This window comes from Hippocampus zosterae, chromosome 8 (assembly GCF_025434085.1).
Source record: "Hippocampus zosterae strain Florida chromosome 8, ASM2543408v3, whole genome shotgun sequence".
Classification (NCBI taxonomy): Eukaryota; Metazoa; Chordata; class Actinopteri; order Syngnathiformes; family Syngnathidae; genus Hippocampus; species Hippocampus zosterae.
In genome coordinates, this window is record NC_067458.1 from 20,024,804 (window position 1) to 20,042,491 (window position 17,688).

The following is a 17,688-nucleotide window of genomic DNA, read 5'->3' on the forward strand; positions in this document are numbered from 1 at the left end:
GTACCCCCATCCGCTTCTCAACTTGGGCCATTTAACCCTAGCCCCCCCCCCCCCCCCCCAAAAAAAAAAAGATCCATGGTGCCATTCCAGACAGAGTTGTCCATACAGTCAAAATATTGTTGAATTATGAAGACGCTGATGAATGCCTGCCGAGTTTGCGTCGTTGGTTCTGCTTTGTGTATTTATTTAATGCTCTGAGTTCCTGTTGAGTTGATCCTGTTAAATCACACTCCGTTTGATTGATGTTTGCTCTGTATAGGACGGTAGAAGAGTGGTTCGCACAGTCGAGAGGTCGCGGGTTGCATCCCACTTCTTCGCACTTTCCAAACACATGCGTGTTATGTTCTTTGAAATGACTAAAACAAATCATTTTGAGTAGGTTGTTGTTTATATGGGACCTGTAAGTGGCTCCCCGCTCCTGTCACCCGATGTCAACTGGGATAGCCAAGAGAGAAAATTAAGCAGCAGCAACTGGAATTGAGTTTAAAATTGATAGAATATCCGATTACACAAGCAATTTTTAATGCAACGTGTGTCCTTTATTGATTTTTTTTGTGACATTTGACGTCATAATGGGTCATGGCTCAGCTGGAACCTGTCCCAGTAGACATTTAACAAGATGGACTACACCCTAGAATTGCCCCCAGCCAATCGTGGGGGTAACATATAAACAAACAACCTGCCACGTTCACACCAAAGTAGAATTTAGTCTTCAAAGAACCTAAGACGCTTTTTTTTTTTTTGAGTGGGAGGAGAAATCACATGCAATCACAGAGACGCAGGAAGTCTTGAGCTGAGACTGGAACCCGGAACCTCTCAACAGTCAAACAGATGTGCTAACTATTCAGCTAACAACGAAAACTTGTGATTAATTGGCGTTAGCCGGATTGTTGTTCTGTGACCCGTGGGCCACACTTTCTCTGTCACATCTTGTTTAGTATGTTAAGAAGGAACGTTTGATTTTGCAGTGGGCCTCTTATTGGCGTGTCCTTTCACTTTTTAATGTCTGATCGCTTTCGGTCTGGAAAATTTACAAAAGCCGCAATCCAATCTTTGGGTTAACTTCACCTGTTGTCCGAAGAGCCCCATCTTGCCCCCACTTTGCTCGGCCTAATAATTGCTTAAGCATGTGTTGCGGCACGAGGGGAATGCCTCTCCCATCTAAGGCGAGGACCCTATGTCTGAAAGAGCAGGTGCGAATCGCGCCGCCAAAAAGCACTCGATGGAAAAGCCATGCAGTCGCCAAACATGTGACACTGGCGACCGAGATGTTAGTTTTTACTGCCTTGTCTAAGAAACTCACAACTTTTTTTTTCCAAGAGCTTTAAAGTGTTTCATCTGCACTTGGAAAAAAAAAATTAGACAGATGAGCTCTTCCAAGCGCACATGAAACACATTTCCTGGCTGCACTGACTTCCTTGGCTTGTAAAGACTGCAGAACACACACATCTTCACACATACTGCTCGTGTGGATGATGTTCCAAAATAATGACATCATCTCATAGTCCAATAACGGCCAGTTCTCGCTCAAATGATGTCAAAGCGAAGTACGTTTCACGCTCAACGTGAGTTGAAGTGCGATGCGAGTCCAAGGTTTTTTCCCTTTGCTTTCTTTTCAAGGGACAAGAGTCACTTGAGCATCGAAAAAGGCATTTTGTATGTTAGAATATGAGAACGCGGTCAAGCCGCAATTCATTTTGAGAGAACTCAAAGAAAAATACACCAAAGGGAAGCAGATTTGGGAGACGGCATTCCTCGTGTATATGCATGTGAACACAATAGGCGCAAATGGCCACTTTTCTTTTGTTATGTTAAATGCAATCTGGCTTGCCCCCCTTTGGCGATTGGTTGGCCCACTTTTAGTGATCCGGGCTGGGACAAGGGGATGGGTGGGGGCCCGGGGTGTGGGTCGCAGGGATATGACGGGGGGGCTTTAACAAAGGTGGGGTGTGGGGACAAGGAATGTGGGTGTGTGAAGGGCCTCAGATTGTCCTGTTTGCGTGTTGTTGAGTGAAAAGGCCCACACAATAATACCATTCTTGTCCATCTGCCAGCACACACACATAAACACACACTTTTTTTTTTAAATGTCTAGCAGCAACACAACCTCGGGCAAAAAGAACATCTGATGTGCCCCATAATCACACCGGTGGGTTCCTTTAGAAAAAAAAGCCCTTTTTTTGGTTTGTTTTTTTTTGCTTTGATTCTCAGCTGCTAATGATGCATAAACACAGCAGGACGGGCACACACACACACACAAACATGCACACTCGCAGTCTCACAAACACGCAGCGGCGACCGCACTCCCAGAGTGTGGCTTTGGCATCTTCCCTCCAGTTTTTCTTTGCGTATGCTTCTTGCTATGTACGCCGCATGCTTCTGTTTGTCAGTTGCAACACTGCATTGTCAGGTTTGTGAAAAGGCAGACACTATTGTCCCTTATCCCGTGGGTGGGTGGGTGTGGTTGGGGGGAGGTTAACTCAGGAAAAAAAAGCCATGTTTACATTTTCCACAATGCAAATTGAATTTTTTTTTTCCCAAAGCATCTACGCATCTTCAAATAGAGCAGGGGTTTGGGGGGGGGGGGGGGGGGGTTGGTATTCGAGCCTGTATTTGGTGGACCTGTCATGTCCACCTTGTCTATTAGGGATGGACACTGTTTGAGGAAATCTAGCTTGTTAGCGTTGCAAGATACTGCGCCCTGTTTGTTTTTTTTTTTTTTTTGCTTGTGTTCAATGTCTGATTGATAGGTGTCGATCCTAATAGGAATTTTTTTTGGGGGGGGGAAGTGTTCCCATGCTACTGAGTGACATTCTAAGTCAACATTGGGCTGACGGTTGCTCGATTATGTCAGTCAAAACATGAGCCGCAGTCAGCCTTTTGCCAAAAAGAGTTGGGCACTTTGATGAGTGATATTCGGGGAAATTAGTAATTGCAGTTCAGCCTTTTAGCTCCGAGGAATCAACTCGCCGAGTGTCCCGGGAGACATTAGTCTAATACGCCCCCCCGCCCACCAACCCCACCCCTTCCGCACACCCTATCCTTTCCGGCATTAGCCGCCGTAGCACTGCAAAGCAGTCACGCGGTGCCGCTCATTAAAACCGGACAGCTTTAACCTCTCGGGCTTCTTGGCCACTTCAATGCTGAGTCGGACTCCGCAAATATTTCCTGGAAATTCTCAAATTCTTCATCTGCTTGCCACGCGGTGACCAAAGCTCTCTTGATGTGACATCTGGCGTCACTTTGGGAGTGAGGCAAAGGGCACGCGATGGTGTAGTTAGTTGGAGGTGTGCTGCAGCGGGTTGTTTGGCCTTGTACGTCTCAGTCAAGAGTTTCAGAGGAGCGGGTTGACAGAACACGGTTCCAAACTGATAAGCATTCACTGACTCGCTCGGAGGCTGGGTGAAACTTTGACGTGATGTGTTTATTGATTTTTTTTTTCGCGGGATGTTCAGAGCAACTCCGTGGAATCGATCACCTCTTACGTGGGTCATTATCATTCACGGTCGCTCAGCACAACAACACAGAAGGCTTGATATGGATTAGATTTAATTTTCAAACTCTTTTCGAGGCAAACGGGGTCAAAGTTGGGAAAGGAAATAGACACATATAGCGACCGCATGCCTACATTGTGACATTCGCGAGACACGCGGCAACAAAATATGCCGTCGGGGTCGAAAATTATACCGACGATTATGTTTACGTCTTGAGAGATGCGGTGTGCGTGTTTGCGTTGCGGTGTCCTATGGCATCCTTGTGTTATGCAGCACATTAGCAGATGACAACACGGGAAGGAATGTGTACCATGATGCAGACTCTGCTCTGTCCCTTAAGTTGTGGTGGTTTGTGTTTGTGTGTGTGAGTGTGTGTGTGTGGCATCGTATTCCATCATTGGCTGGTCTGTCGCCTGACTAAAATGCCTGAACCACTGGGATTGGTGTGTCTGCCTAAGGCTGCTATTAGAGGTGTGTGTGTGTGTGTGTGTAAGCAGAAAGGGTGGTCCTCGCTTTGTAGGCCTTTTGATTTGGTCCTCACTGTGCCACAAGTGCAGGAATTTGTGTGTGTGTGTGTTTAAGTATATTCCATGGGCTTTATGGGTGCCCAGAGGTGTCATTAGATGTAATCTGAAGGTCCGTGTGCCATTTGGTATCGGGCTGCAGAGAAACTGAACAAAAAAGAATTTTGTAAGAATCAGAATCTGGAAAATAAAGAAAACTAAAAAATCTGTCTGTCAGGATAAGACAGAGCATCGCTGTCGGGCGGAAGCGTCGTATGTCCAAATATGCTGAATTTAAAATGGTCGTTTGTCTATGTGTGCCCTGCGATTGGCTAGCAACCAGTTCAGGGTGTCCCCTGCCCACTGCCCGAAGACGCCTGTGGATAGGCTCCAGCACGCCTGCGGATTAGAAAATGGATGGATGAATAGACAAAAGTTGCGGGGCTTCCAAAAATTAGATCAACATATTGAATGTAATTTTATTTGTCTCTATGGCGGCCGTGATGAGCGTTAACATCTGTCCCTCAGTGGTTTCCATAGAAACAAATTGACCATCTTTTGACGGCGGTAGTATTCATCCCCTTTTATATTTGACGCTTTTTGACCTGTTCATTTTTCACGGCACAGCTGATGTTTTCCCGTTGTCCAAGAATAGTCTTTACGATCATTTATGATGACAGCCCTCTCAGGTAAACACACTCACGAGTGCTTATTTAGATAAGTGCGCAATTACACCCCAGCGTCTCACTGTAAACTTGTGTGTGTGTGTGTGTTTGAGCTTTTTATTGCCTTTGCGGGATCTTGGCTAGCTCAGGATGTCGTTACCCCCACTGAAAATAAGGGCTGGGAAGCTTTCGAGGCTTTTACCTACACTCATTGTAATACAGCATGCAGACAAAAAAATTGGGACATGCGGCCATCACACTTGCATGAAGTGAAATGAGATCAAATCAGGTGTTTTGAAGTGGGATTTTTTTTTTTGGGGGGGGCGGTCTAATTCATCCCAAAAGCTGTTTGCTGGATTTGTGGTTGAAATGGAAAATTGAATCCCCAAACCAGGGATTGTCGGGGTTCAATTGTCCAAATGATTTGTCGGGAATTATAGCAGCAGCATGATGGACAAGTGGTTAGCAGGTCCGACTCACAGTTCATCAATTCTGGATTTGAATCTTGAATCTGACCTTCCTGTGTGGGATTTGTGCATATTCTCTTACGAGTGACCCAAATTGCCTTTTTAAAGTCAACTAGCTGAATGCTAACACATAATGGGAAACACCATAGAAGTGCTAGTCAATAGCACCGTCGTCGTGGCGCTATAACCGTTCAAGCAACAGTTTTGAACACAAATGATGAAGGTACACATCTAGATGGGTATTATAAAATGCACTTTAGTGGACTAGTTTTAAAACATTACAAACATTTGTGGGTGGGGGTGGGGGGTCAACAGCATTTCGTCCAACCGCTATTGGAATAATGAAGCGATTAAGAGACTCGTGTAGATCTAGTTGCATGATCTGAGAAGAAGAAGCCTATGTATGCACTTTTGAGTCTCTCAAGTGTAGCAGTGCTAGCCAGAGACCAAAGCTGCGGTCCTCATTGCATGGTTGCGGTGCAACATGCTGTCCCAGCTTGGGCCTCCCTGTTGGTACACAGGCCTCTCTTGTCTGTCACTTTCTCTTAGTAACAATCCTCTCTATGAGCGTGTGTGTGTATGCGCATATTGTGTGGATTTAGAGATGCTATGTTTGGGGTGCGGGGGTTGGGACTTTTCACTGTTTCACTGAGGACAATAAGCCTTTTGATGCATCTCGGATCTCCTTTGTTTCCCCTAATGAGGACCAACGGGTCTGTGGCAGACGGAGTTTTTTTGTGGGGTGGGGGGCGAATAATTGAATGAGCGAGAAATTGTTGGTTGGAGGGTGTTTTGTCTCGTAGCGCTTATCTGCTTGGCTGTGGCTAGCACTTGGAGGCTAATCAGCTCTATATCTTGATTTGAAGAGCTTGACCTGATCTGAAAGGGCGGCCAGCGGTGGGAAGTACTTAAGAACAAATATTTTATTACTGGATTGAATTAGAATTTTCAGTCATCTGTGCTTTGAGAATTTATATTGCGGACGACTCTTGAAAATAGACATCAGTGCTTTGTACTCCTTACAAGATCAACTAGTTACTTGTTAACATTAGCTAACTTAGCATTTTTAGCTACTCAGTTCGTATTGTTGTTAAATGTACTGGAAACACACTGTTTTTATAACATAAAAGACTAATGCTAGCTTGCGCTTAGCATTAAAAAAAAAGTTTTTTTCTTCTTGTGCCATGTCATCAAAATTGGCATTGTACGAGCATATAATTGACTAGCTTGCTAGCTAGCTAACTCATGATTGCTTTTTACTTTTGTACGTAAATGCATTTCAGGATCCATACTGTCCATTTTTTTACTGAAGTAGTTGAATCAGTACTTCAACTAATACAAGAGTCGTTTCATCCTGTTTCTGTTTTTTTTTTTGTAGTTCTTACTTAACTAGAGTGTGTGAGTACTTTAGCCACCTCTGGTTGTCGTCACCGGGCCTTATCCTGTTAACATACAAAGAAGAACTCCACACTAAGCGTTGCATACATCGTTCACACGTGGGCTCTGGTTTGACACCCATTGTCCCCCAGTGATCAAGGTAATGGGGAGCAGATGAGGGCCAATGCAGGACAAGAAAGGGAAGAAATGCCGTGAGCTGTTATCCTAAACACAAGCGTCAGGTTTCAAAGACGATCGTAGCCTTCCTTTCTGTTGCCCGACTTTTGTCCCTTGGCGCAATAATGCCATTATGGCATCAAGAGCGCAACGCCCAGTCAGCGAGCTGGCCCATCGAGCGGCCACATAGCACGATTGCCGCCCCCGCTCAACCCCCTTGGGTGCTGCTCAGATTTCCCCTTCATAGAAACAGCTGAGTGCTTGGCCTGCGCTTTCAACTACCACTGTGGTGCACCGATGAGTTGATCGTTTTTTTTTAAAAGACGTTATAAATACCCCTTGCCTCCCTCCACTTGTTAACAGGGGGAGTGGATCTGATTTCCAACAAAACAGCAGCAGGGGACTCTTAAAGGAGGTGTTTTATGCATTCCAGGTGTCTCAATAACTCTCGCAATAAGATTGTGTAAGGAAGGGTGTGTCGTAGCCGAGCTCAGCTGGTCTTGGGTGAGAGGCTGGGTGCACCCTGCACTGGTCGCCAGCCAATCATAGGGCACATAAAAACAATGATTCAGAGTCACATTCACGTCATATGGACAATATCAAGTCTTCAGTGAACCTCACATACATGTTTTTCAAATATGGGTGGAGAAAATCTCCAAACACATGTTGAATGTGCCTGCTCCACACAAGGAAAGCTTCAAAGCCCAAACCTCAGACCTCATATGCAGATGGACTCCTCCACTTTTGCTGCCATCTCCGGGATGTGATTTTGTCAAAATAAGATCAGGAATGATTGACACACCATTTTTGGGGGTTTTGTTTGATGAAATCAGCCCATTTTTAGGGAATGGCTGTCAAGCAATTGGTCCAGCGCCCATCCTGGGCCACATAGTGCTAGACCAATGATGAGTCTGGCATCAGGGGTTTTATGAGCTTCCTCTTGTCATTTTGCATAAAAGCAGGCTGGATTTCGCCGGCGAGTGTATGCTTTGCAGCAGGTTGGATCTCTGAGCAAGTGTATGCAGAACAGGCTAGCCTAATCTCACCAGCAAGTGTATGTGTAAAATTAGGGTGTATGTCAACAACAAGTGTACAGTATGTATAAAAGTGGGCAGGATCTCGCTGGATCTCACCAGCAACTGTGTACATAACTGTGGGCTTGGTTTTGTCAGTGAGTGTATATGCATAACAGTGGCCTTGATCTCGCCAGCAAGTGCGTAACAGAAGGCTGGCTCTTGCCACGGTGTAACTCACTAGCAAGTGTATTCCTAAAAGTGGGCCGGATCTCGCTGGCAAGTGTATACGTAACTCTGGGATACGTTTTGTCACGGAGTCTATATGCATAACAGTGGGCTTGCTCTTGCCAGCAAGTGTATGCAAAACAGCGAATTGAATCTTGGCCACAAGTATTTACGTAGCTGGTCTGCGAGTGCACATTCAGGCCATGTTTTGTCATCTGGTCATCGTTCTGCATTTCTGGCTGTTGTCCTCTCGCCAGCAAGTGTGCACAACAGATGGCTGCCTGCTTCTACTTAGGGAAGCAGAGCCCAGAGTGTTAGAGAAAAAGACAAGAAAAAAAAACACTTGGACTCAAGGCGGCAGCAGTGTGTGTGTGGTGCACGGACTCATGCAATCTGACTTGTCACTTGAAAGTGGCTCTGGATCTTCACCCTGTCCAGCTGATCATGACAGGGCAGAGAAACTTGCGTGGTTCTTATGTAAATTTGCGCTATTGTTATGTAACAGTGAGGCAGAGGTGCAGAAAGAGTAACTTACATTTTCCGAAATAGGCCAACAAGATTTACTTGGTGTCTAAATGTCACACTTGAGGAGTGGGCGGGGTCTCCTGAGACCCTTCCAATTTTTCTACTAACAATAATGACTAAATTTTTCATAATATGTCCTGTTTTAAGTGTGCCCACAAGCCAACAGCAACACAGGAACCTGCTGCAGAAACCTTGAGCGTGTCCCGTGATATGCCAAAAACAAAAACAAAAACAAACAAAAAAGAAGGTATTTATTCCTGTGAATAAAATCTCTCTGAGTAAGCACATGCTGCTGTAGCGGCCCCCGATTGCCACATCGAGGGAGGGGCAGGACATGGTTTCTCTCTGTAGACCACTGTGCTGACCTCAGCCACTCAGCCACTGCACTGTGCGTGTGTTTTGTGACCTTTTATTTTTTGGGTGACACACATCAGGAAACAAAGGCTGGATTTACAATGCAGAGTTCAAGTGACACAATCCCGACTTTTTGTTCCCAAGTGGCACAGTTTGGAAATGTGTCACTTGCATCTCGAGTCACCACCGCATTTGTGTCATTTGGCGCAGTCATGTTTTGAAATTGATGTAATGGAATTGAACTGCGGCGCAAATCCAGCCAAAGATACGTAGGACCTGATCTTTGAATCACTCCTATGTGTTCATTCTATCGCGGGCGAACCACAATGAATGTGTGCGAATACGGCCAAGGGTTTGTTCGCAACAAGCCCAGTTGGTGTATTTGGACTGCGGCAGATTTCAGCGGTGAGCTCCTCAAAAATGTTTGACGGGTGGGGAATCGTTGTAAACGCTGCCAGTGAAGCCACAGTCATCCACTATAGACACTCACGCGAGCCCACACAGACACGACGCAGACTTAGTGACACAGGCACTTTATAGTGGAATTCCAGAGCCACAGTTTGCGCGTCACGTCTCTCACCTTTAGCCTTCCTCCGTTCTGCTCATTTGCAATCTTGTTGCCACCTCAAAGGCCATACATGAACATGTTTGTGAACTTTTTACTCTTACTCCCCACATTTTGACTTATAAGGTGGAAAAACAGTGACAGCAGAGACATACTGTGGAGGCGTCTGAACCACCGAGATTCTCTTGTTTCGCTCGGAATAAAACCTGAGCCAAGACATTTTACGGTCTTTACTTTTTTTTTTACTTGTTGAGTTCAGTATTTCAACTTACACAAGTCGTGATCTCAATTTTCAATACTTAATGTGTTCACTATTTACGATGTGTCTTATCTTGGTTTCGTGAAGGATTTATTGTGTACCCCAGTCGCTTATTTGCTCACCGGTTCTCAAATTAAAAAAAAAAAGAAAAAGAGCGAGAGAGACAGAGAGAGAGAATGTCGTGACCAGAGTTGACTGAGAATAAAAGCAAGATGGAACAGTCAATGGGGATTTGGCAGATTCCGCTCAGAGGTAATCCCATTGTGTGCGAAGGAGTGAAAGGCGGGACGCAGTCAGGATGCTATTAATGCCTTAACAGCATTAGGAAAGATCAGTAAGCGTACTCCGATATGCTTGCAGGGCAAGAAAGAAATCCACTTTTGGTAGATCAGGAGTTCTCAAACGTTTTGGGTCCAGGGACCCCTTATAGGAGAAACATTTTTCCAACGACCACTTTATAAGACTTGGATATTCTACTTAAATCTATCTCTTCTTTTATTTATAATTTTATCAGTGGTTTTATTGTTTGCTTTTGCTTGTTAAGTGTCCTTGAGTACTGTGAAAGGCGCTTACAAATAAAATGTATTATTATTATTATTATTATCATTATTATTATTATCCGAATGGCAGCTAAAACATAACTACCAGATGTTCATATATGTACTGCATCCAAATAAAAATTGCCAATTTTTGAGAAAAAAAGTTGTTGAGTGATGATAAGAAATAACTTTTTTTGAGAGAAAATAACTTTATTCCAAGAACATTTTATGAGTATAAAGTTGTATTTTTTCAAAGAAAAAAATCTCACTATCTGACAAGAGAAAAGTTGCATTTTTCAAAAATTACGTTGTAATGCTATGACATTAATTAGGAGGAATGCTATATCTTAACAAGAGATTTTAAAAAATATGACTCTATTTCTGAAATATTACACCTTTTATTATTAAAAAAATGCACCTTTTGTTCTAAAAAAAAAAACATTACTTGGCCTGACTTTATACATGCAAGGATGCAAGACATTTTTGATAGCTAAATAGCTAGCTAGCTAGCTAGATATGCCGCTAGCTAGCTCTCTCTCTCTCTCTCTCTCTCTCTCTCTCTCTCTCTCTCTCTCTCTCTCTCTCTCTCTCTCTCTCTCTCTCTCTCTCTGCAAGTTAAAAATGATTTGGGTAATTATGCTATGAGGCTAACAAAATAATACGACCTAATTTACTTCAAATGATTTTGCATACTCCAAGCTATCGCCTTCCAGTTTGAAAACCACGGCTATGTAGATATAGTACGACTTTCCTTTTAATCTAGATTTTTCAGGATTTTCCACTGACTTTTTACAATTCCGACTCCCACGCTGTCACACACATATTGAATGGGCAGCGTATAGACCCCTCACACAAAGGCCACTTTTCAGTGTTTGGCTTTAGTGTTTACTTAGTTTATGTGGCATTCAGAGCATAGAGTGGAGAGACTTTGAATTGCCGGAAGTACGTCGAGTTTCCTCAAGAGACCGGGATGGGCCTGGATGTAATGGATCTGTACACATGAGCTGGGGCACAATAACTCACAAACCCAAACCCCACGTACATATTACGTTTTTTTTTTGGGATGTAGAGGGAAACAGTTATTAAGTTATTGGATCAGTTTCAAGTCAAATATCAATATATATATTTTGGAAAGAATATATTTGTATTAAATGATGTATGATCCTCTGCACACTTCATCGACACTTTGATAACTGCAGCAGATCTTTAGGTCAAACATAATTTATGGTAACTTGACGTCATGTTAGCAGATTGCAAGTTTTTTTTTTTTAAGAGTTTCAACCTATCGCTATGTGTTAGACTAGCGACCGGAAGCTAGCACGGCCCCGTAGCCCAAACGCGGAAATGGTGCGTTCATATGGTCCGTTGTCCAAACTCCTCCGAAGGGAAGCCAAACAAATTATTTTCTGCAAATCAAACCTAGCAATACGTTTTTCGTAATATCCTACAAAATAAAAGCAAACTAAATTTCTCAGCTTTGTACTAATTAAAGCTACTATTTTTTTCCACATGACCACTTCAACTAATAACAACAAACCTTTTGTACAAACAACAAACAAAACGTGTATGTTTTCTACTGTCTACAGCTTTTTTCTTTTTAGATCCTATGAAGCGAGAAGAGACATCAGTGTCAAGTTGTTCTAGAGAGCTATTGATGCTCGGACAAAGAGGGGAAAGTTCGGTTGAATGGCGAAAGATGAAGTTGAGCGGCCTCCGCCCCTCGCTAACCTTCCACCCAATAGTTCTTTCGCCGCCTTTTTCTTTCCCAGCAAAGGTCAGATGTCCCATTTTCAGAGACGGGACAAGGATATCCTCCATCAGCGCAAACGACAATAAGGCTTCTTCCGCTCGGCTCTGCCGCACTCACCACCCACAAGTCACCTCTCGCACCGGCTGACGTTCACTGAATATAATATATAATTATTATATAATAATAATATAATAATAATAATATAATAATCTGGATATATCGTTCTAATTCTGCTCCCGAAAGCCGTCGAAGTCTATTAAAATGTGAATAGCGGGCCCAGAAGGGCCTTCCCCGCACCGCGGCGGATATTAGTTATCTTGTCAAGGGGAATCCACGTAAGACCAGCTTGCGTTTGCAATCCGAATTGCCGACTTTTCTCTGCAGTCAATCTCTTAAATCATTCAGTACCAGACAATCCTGGACCAAGTCTGAAAAGACGTTTAAAAACGTCTTTGGGAGTGAATGAGTTAAGGGAATCAAGTAGAACGGCACCGTAGATCCACCGCTGTTTGTTGAGCCCTGGATTATGACGACGACGACTGAAGGAGGATTTCATGCTGTTGGTTTCTTGTTTGTCAACACATTATTATGATGTCACACTGTGAAGTTATCTGACTCAGTTATCGCCATTTCTGCTTACCAGAGGTTGGGAGGCACGAGTCGGAGTCAAGTCGTATAATTTAGGCCTAATTTTTTGGGGGGGCGGAGCTGTCGTTAGAATGTGTGTCGCGGCTGAGCGAGTGTGTACGACTCGCTTCCTTGACCTTCAGGATATTTGCCGCAGTAGCTCGGGACTAGCTTGAAACTTCAACCGTCAGACTTGAGATGTACTCATGGCTTGCACACACTCGATGTGATTTACTCCCCACATCTGCTGCTGACGCACTCGCAACCAAATCGAGCCGAACTGAACCGTCCCACCCAGTGGAAACAGGATAACGCGCAGTGGCGTCCCCCCTATTCTTGTTTTCGTTGTGTCTGCGGGATGAACGGTTTGAGACTTGGAAGGGAACCGCTTTGCTAATCTGAGTCCCGCTCGACCAAAATTAACCCCAAAGCCAATCAAAGTGACACCGACTGCGTCATCTGCCCCACGCAAGCGTTCAAATACCAAGTCAACAAAAAGAGAAATCCCTCCTTCCCTCCGTCTCTGTAAAGGGCCGCAGGGGCGAGTCATGTCAAATGGTCCAAAGTGGTTTCCTCTCACGAACTTGGACGGAGAGAAATGCATGACCGCATGATCTGATAAGGCTAATAGTACCGTCCCCCGACCGGACCAGCGTTTCCACACTCTCCGTCCTTTTTTTTCTCCTTTTTTTTCCCAGGCTGTGCCATAAAGAATGATGACGCCCAAGAGGTTTCAAGCTCATTCTCACCCAGGAGAATCTCAAGTGTCAGTGAACGCCACTGACCTCATGAGTTGGCTCGTGAAGTCCATGATTTGTAATTCACTGACGCACAGCGGACTTTTGCCAACAAGGGCGACCCACCACTTCGCCCCCCCCCCCCAAACCCCACCCCTGCCTCCGTCCCCCGCCAACTCCCCATGCCTCTACCATCATTTTTTTGTGGTTTGTTTTCAATGCTGCCTCTGGCACTCCCCCTCATCATCATCCACTCCGTCCGGGTCAGCGTGCCTTTCAGAAGGTCATTCGCCCTTTATCCCAACAAAGGAGGTCATGTTTCGTCTCCCTGCAGACGCTAACGGAGAGAAGTGGGGTGCACAAATCCAGATTTGCATCGCTATCAATTTTTTTTAATGGAAGAACCTGAACCAGGAAGCAACAACAGTATCTCCATTCTTGATCTATTAGCTTCTGCAGTTCAAATATTGGGCGGCCCGGTAGTCCAGTGGTTAGTACGTCGGCTTCACAGTGCAGAGGTACCGGGTTCGATTCCAGCTCCGGCCTCCCTGTGTGGAGTTTGCATGTTCTCCCCGGGCCTGCGTGGGTTTTCTCCGGGTGCTCCGGTTTCCTCCAACATTCCAAAAATATGCATGGCAGGCTGATTGAACACTCTAAATTGTCCCTAGGTGCGAGTGCGAATGGTTGTTCGTTTCTGTGTGCCCTGCGATTGGCTGGCAACCGATTCAGGGTGTCCCCCGCCTACTGCCCGGAGACAGCTGGGATAGGCTCCAGCACCCCCCGCGACCCTAGTGAGGATCAAGCGGTTAGGAATATGAATGAATGAATAAATGAGTTCAAATATTCACAAGGATTGTTTTTTCTCATTGGTATGGCATTAAATTCACACAGCCTGGCGGTTTTCATTTCACGGCTTACCAAACGCTTTTTCCAGTACCTTTGAGACATCTCTGATACAACGATAATGCAATGGGAATCCCATTTGCAGCGCTACGTTACCAGCGCGGAAACACGAACCAGATCGTCACTTAGCATTTGAAAGCAAACTGTCCCGCTCAGTGGTCATTTTTCCGAGAAACGGGTTCGGTTTGATGGCGCAAATGACCTCGGCATCTTGATGCGTTCAGATACAAGAGAGTCTTTCATTCAATGTCAAAAGCTCGTTTTCACTTTCGGTCGGCTAGCAAGTTTCCCATGGTGGCCTCGCCCCCGCTAAGCATCGGTTAGCATGTGCGGCGGTGCTCTCGTGGCTCTTAAGCCACTAACCTTCTTTTCCTTCTCAGAATTAGCATGAGAATCCCCCCCGCCACCCCCCACCACCACCTCCAACTCCATCCCCTGGATCTCTCCCGCTCACAGAACCCTACTGAAGAAAACGATTCAACTCGTGATGAGTGTTTACCTAGCGGTACTGGCTTTGCGCTGGGCATTAGCACAACACCCACTGGTGTTTTCACTGCGTTTAAGGTATTAAAGCGCTGCCAAGTTCACTCGGGCATTAAGCTGAACGACTCACATGAATATCCGCAGCAGAATCCTGCCGCTGCCTTTCTCTTCTCATGAGTCAAAATCAAAGCCTGGCCCAAGACCCTGAATGCCACTCCCCCCCCCCCCCTTTCAGGAGGTGCGCCGAGCCCCGCCACTGTCGTGTTTGCGCAGGTGCCCGTCGCATCTGCTGCCCTTTGACACATGCGCCGCCACGTTTCCCTCGAGACGTGATAAACAGTTGACCCCTAAGGCTCGAAAGCTTTAGATGATCACATGGTGCTCGGCAGCAGATGGAATTTACCAACAATCAATGAAATCGACACCATGACCTTATCCAATTGGCGATGTTTTTGGGTTGTTTTTTTTTTTTTAAAGTGGCTTTGAAAATGTGATTGTTTGTCTTGTGTCGTAAAAAAAATATATATATAATTATGGCATGGCAGGGTGCGTAGGTGACCCAGCTGCCCCCCAAAATGTGGGCAGCTGGGTCACGTTTGTTTACGTATCATAATGTTTTTTCCATTGGGAAAATTGTTGTTTTGGCCTAGGTCAGTAGGTCATCTGTAGACGCCGTAAACATTTATTTAATCCTTTCATGCGCCAATAATGCAAACCTGGAATCTGATAACTTGATCGGCTCTCCACTGTATAATCGCCGTCCCCGAAAGGTGTGTTAAATATCAAAAATATTTTGGTCATGAATCATTAAAAGCATATTTCTTACAAAATACCCATCCATCCATTTTCCAATCCGCTTTATCCTCACAAGGTCCGTGGGGGGGGGGGGGGGGCTGGAGCCTATCCCAGCTGTCTTCGGGCAGTAGGCCGGGTAGGGGGGGGCACCCTGAACCGGTTGGCAGCCAATAGCAGGGCACACAGAGACCAACAACCATCCGCACTCACAATTTAGAGTGTTCAATCAACCTGCAATACCCAGAGAAAACCCACCCAGGGTTTTACTTGGTGCTGTACATGGTCTCACTGTCTTCTTCTGTCTGATCAATGCACCTGCCATTGCGTCATTCACATAACAACCCGAGACTACATTTACCAGGGCGCGTTTTGAGCGAAAACCCCCCGCCCCCAAAAAACAACCCAGTCGTACAAACCTCTGAACGCACAAAATACAAGTGGCTTGGTCATTAAGTCAGCGGTCAGTCTGACACCTGAGGCAATGCATTCTTGCCCCAAGTGAGAGCAGATGTCAAAGCCTGCAAAGTGGCTCTGGATCAGATGTGTCCTGAGGTTTTTTCTTTCTTCCTTTTGAGACATGGTTGCTTGTGTGTTTTTGAGGACGGGCCCACCGTAACCCAATCTCTACTCCCGGCCGTCAGCAGTGAGACGAGCGCTGCGGTTCTTAGCTTTATTAGGTGGCAACATGCAAGGCGGAGGGAAACCTAACACTTGGACCCTGATCTCAAAGACACAAAGGCATCGGATGCCAGCAGGGTCTTCGGGACGCCTCGGTGTCTTCATCTCCATCAATTTATGAGTCACTGCAACACTCAACATGCTCTCAAAAATGTTCCACAGTTGGGCGGGCTCGCATTTGGTTGCTTTAATGCGCACGCATTTAAAATTTCCCTCACGTTTGAAGCCAAGGTGTTACATGCCAGGATTTTTGGGGAATTTGTGTTTGGATATGTCTGTTGTGGCATGTGAGGCCTTGATCTTTCCATTTTGTGTAGCACTCTGACGATGGGGGTACACCCTGGTCTAGTTGCGGGTCAATCAGAGGGCGCATATCGACAAACAAGCATTCAAAGTCAAAATTAGACCAACCGTATTTTCCGCACTATATGGCGCATCACAGTACCTTCACCGAATGGCCTATTTTAAAACAGTTTTCATATACAGGGCGCACCGCATTACAAGGCGCATAGAATAGAAGCTTCAATAGTGGCTGCGGTTGCATTATGCATCCACTAGATGGAGCTATGCTAAACGGACTACAATACAATACCTCTTTGTATGTACAGAGTGTTCACAACTGCTGCAGCTGGAACAAAGCGCTTTACAGAACATTTAAAATACTACACCCCGGAAATCAGAATATTGATCCATATATAAACCGCATCGGATTAATTCATTCAGTACCAGCCAATTCTGGACCAAGTCTGAAAAGACGTTTAAAAACATCTTTGGGAGTGAATGAGTTAAAAAGTGCACTATTGGCTTTTGAGAAAATTGAATGGTTTTAGGTGTGCCCGATAGTGCGGAAAATACGGTATTGACAATTTAGAGCCAATTGGTAGTCCAGAGTGTGGTGACCCGGTATCTCCAGGCTGTCAGGCAGACGTGCTAACCACCACTTTACTCCATCAAGTCTATCAGCATCATGTATTTGCGATGTTCTGTTTAGCACTCAAGGAAAAAAAACTAACTGGAATGGCACCCTGGTTCCCTGCAACCCAAAACATTAAATTCCAAGATAAACGGACATGTTTTGTCTTTTTTTGCCCAAAGAGTCCAGTACAGTACAGTTCAGTTTTGTCTGGTATAAAATGATCTGTTTCCACAGTCAAAAGTGTATCCGTGTCAAACCACTTATCACGACCAACTGTAGAAGTAAAACCTTGTGTGGAGTTGGGACACCGCTATCTTTAGATTTGTCGTTTTACCACATGATGACAGCAAAAAAAAAATAATAATAATAATCCCATAAGCATACCAAGCGATTCACCTTAGCTGACAAGTGACCAGAGAACTGAGCTGGACTGAACCGGCTGTGGCTTTTGCGTCCTTTGACTCCGGTAATTGACCTCTCGATCCTTGTGTGTCTATTTGCTCAAACCGGGGTGGTACGGAATTGGGATGGGGTGGGGGTCTCCTGCTCAAAGATAAATAGCTCAGTGTCGCTCTGTCATCAGAGAAGCCAAAATGTGTTTGTTGTGCAAACATCCCTTTTTTTTTTGCTCTC

At 45.1% G+C, this 17,688-nt stretch overlaps 1 protein-coding gene and 1 long non-coding RNA gene across 3 annotated transcripts in view; both read left to right on the top strand.

Annotated features, from left to right (window-relative positions):
* The window catches only part of plpp3 (phospholipid phosphatase 3), a 30,785-nt gene that overhangs the window by 827 nt on the left and 12,270 nt on the right, over positions 1 to 17,688 (top strand). The gene's annotated exons all lie outside the window — the stretch shown is intronic.
* On the top strand, positions 2,603 to 8,700 carry LOC127605589 (uncharacterized). The gene is made up of 2 exons (XR_007963619.1): positions 2,603 to 3,965; positions 4,052 to 8,700. It is a non-coding gene; the product is annotated as an uncharacterized LOC127605589 (long non-coding RNA).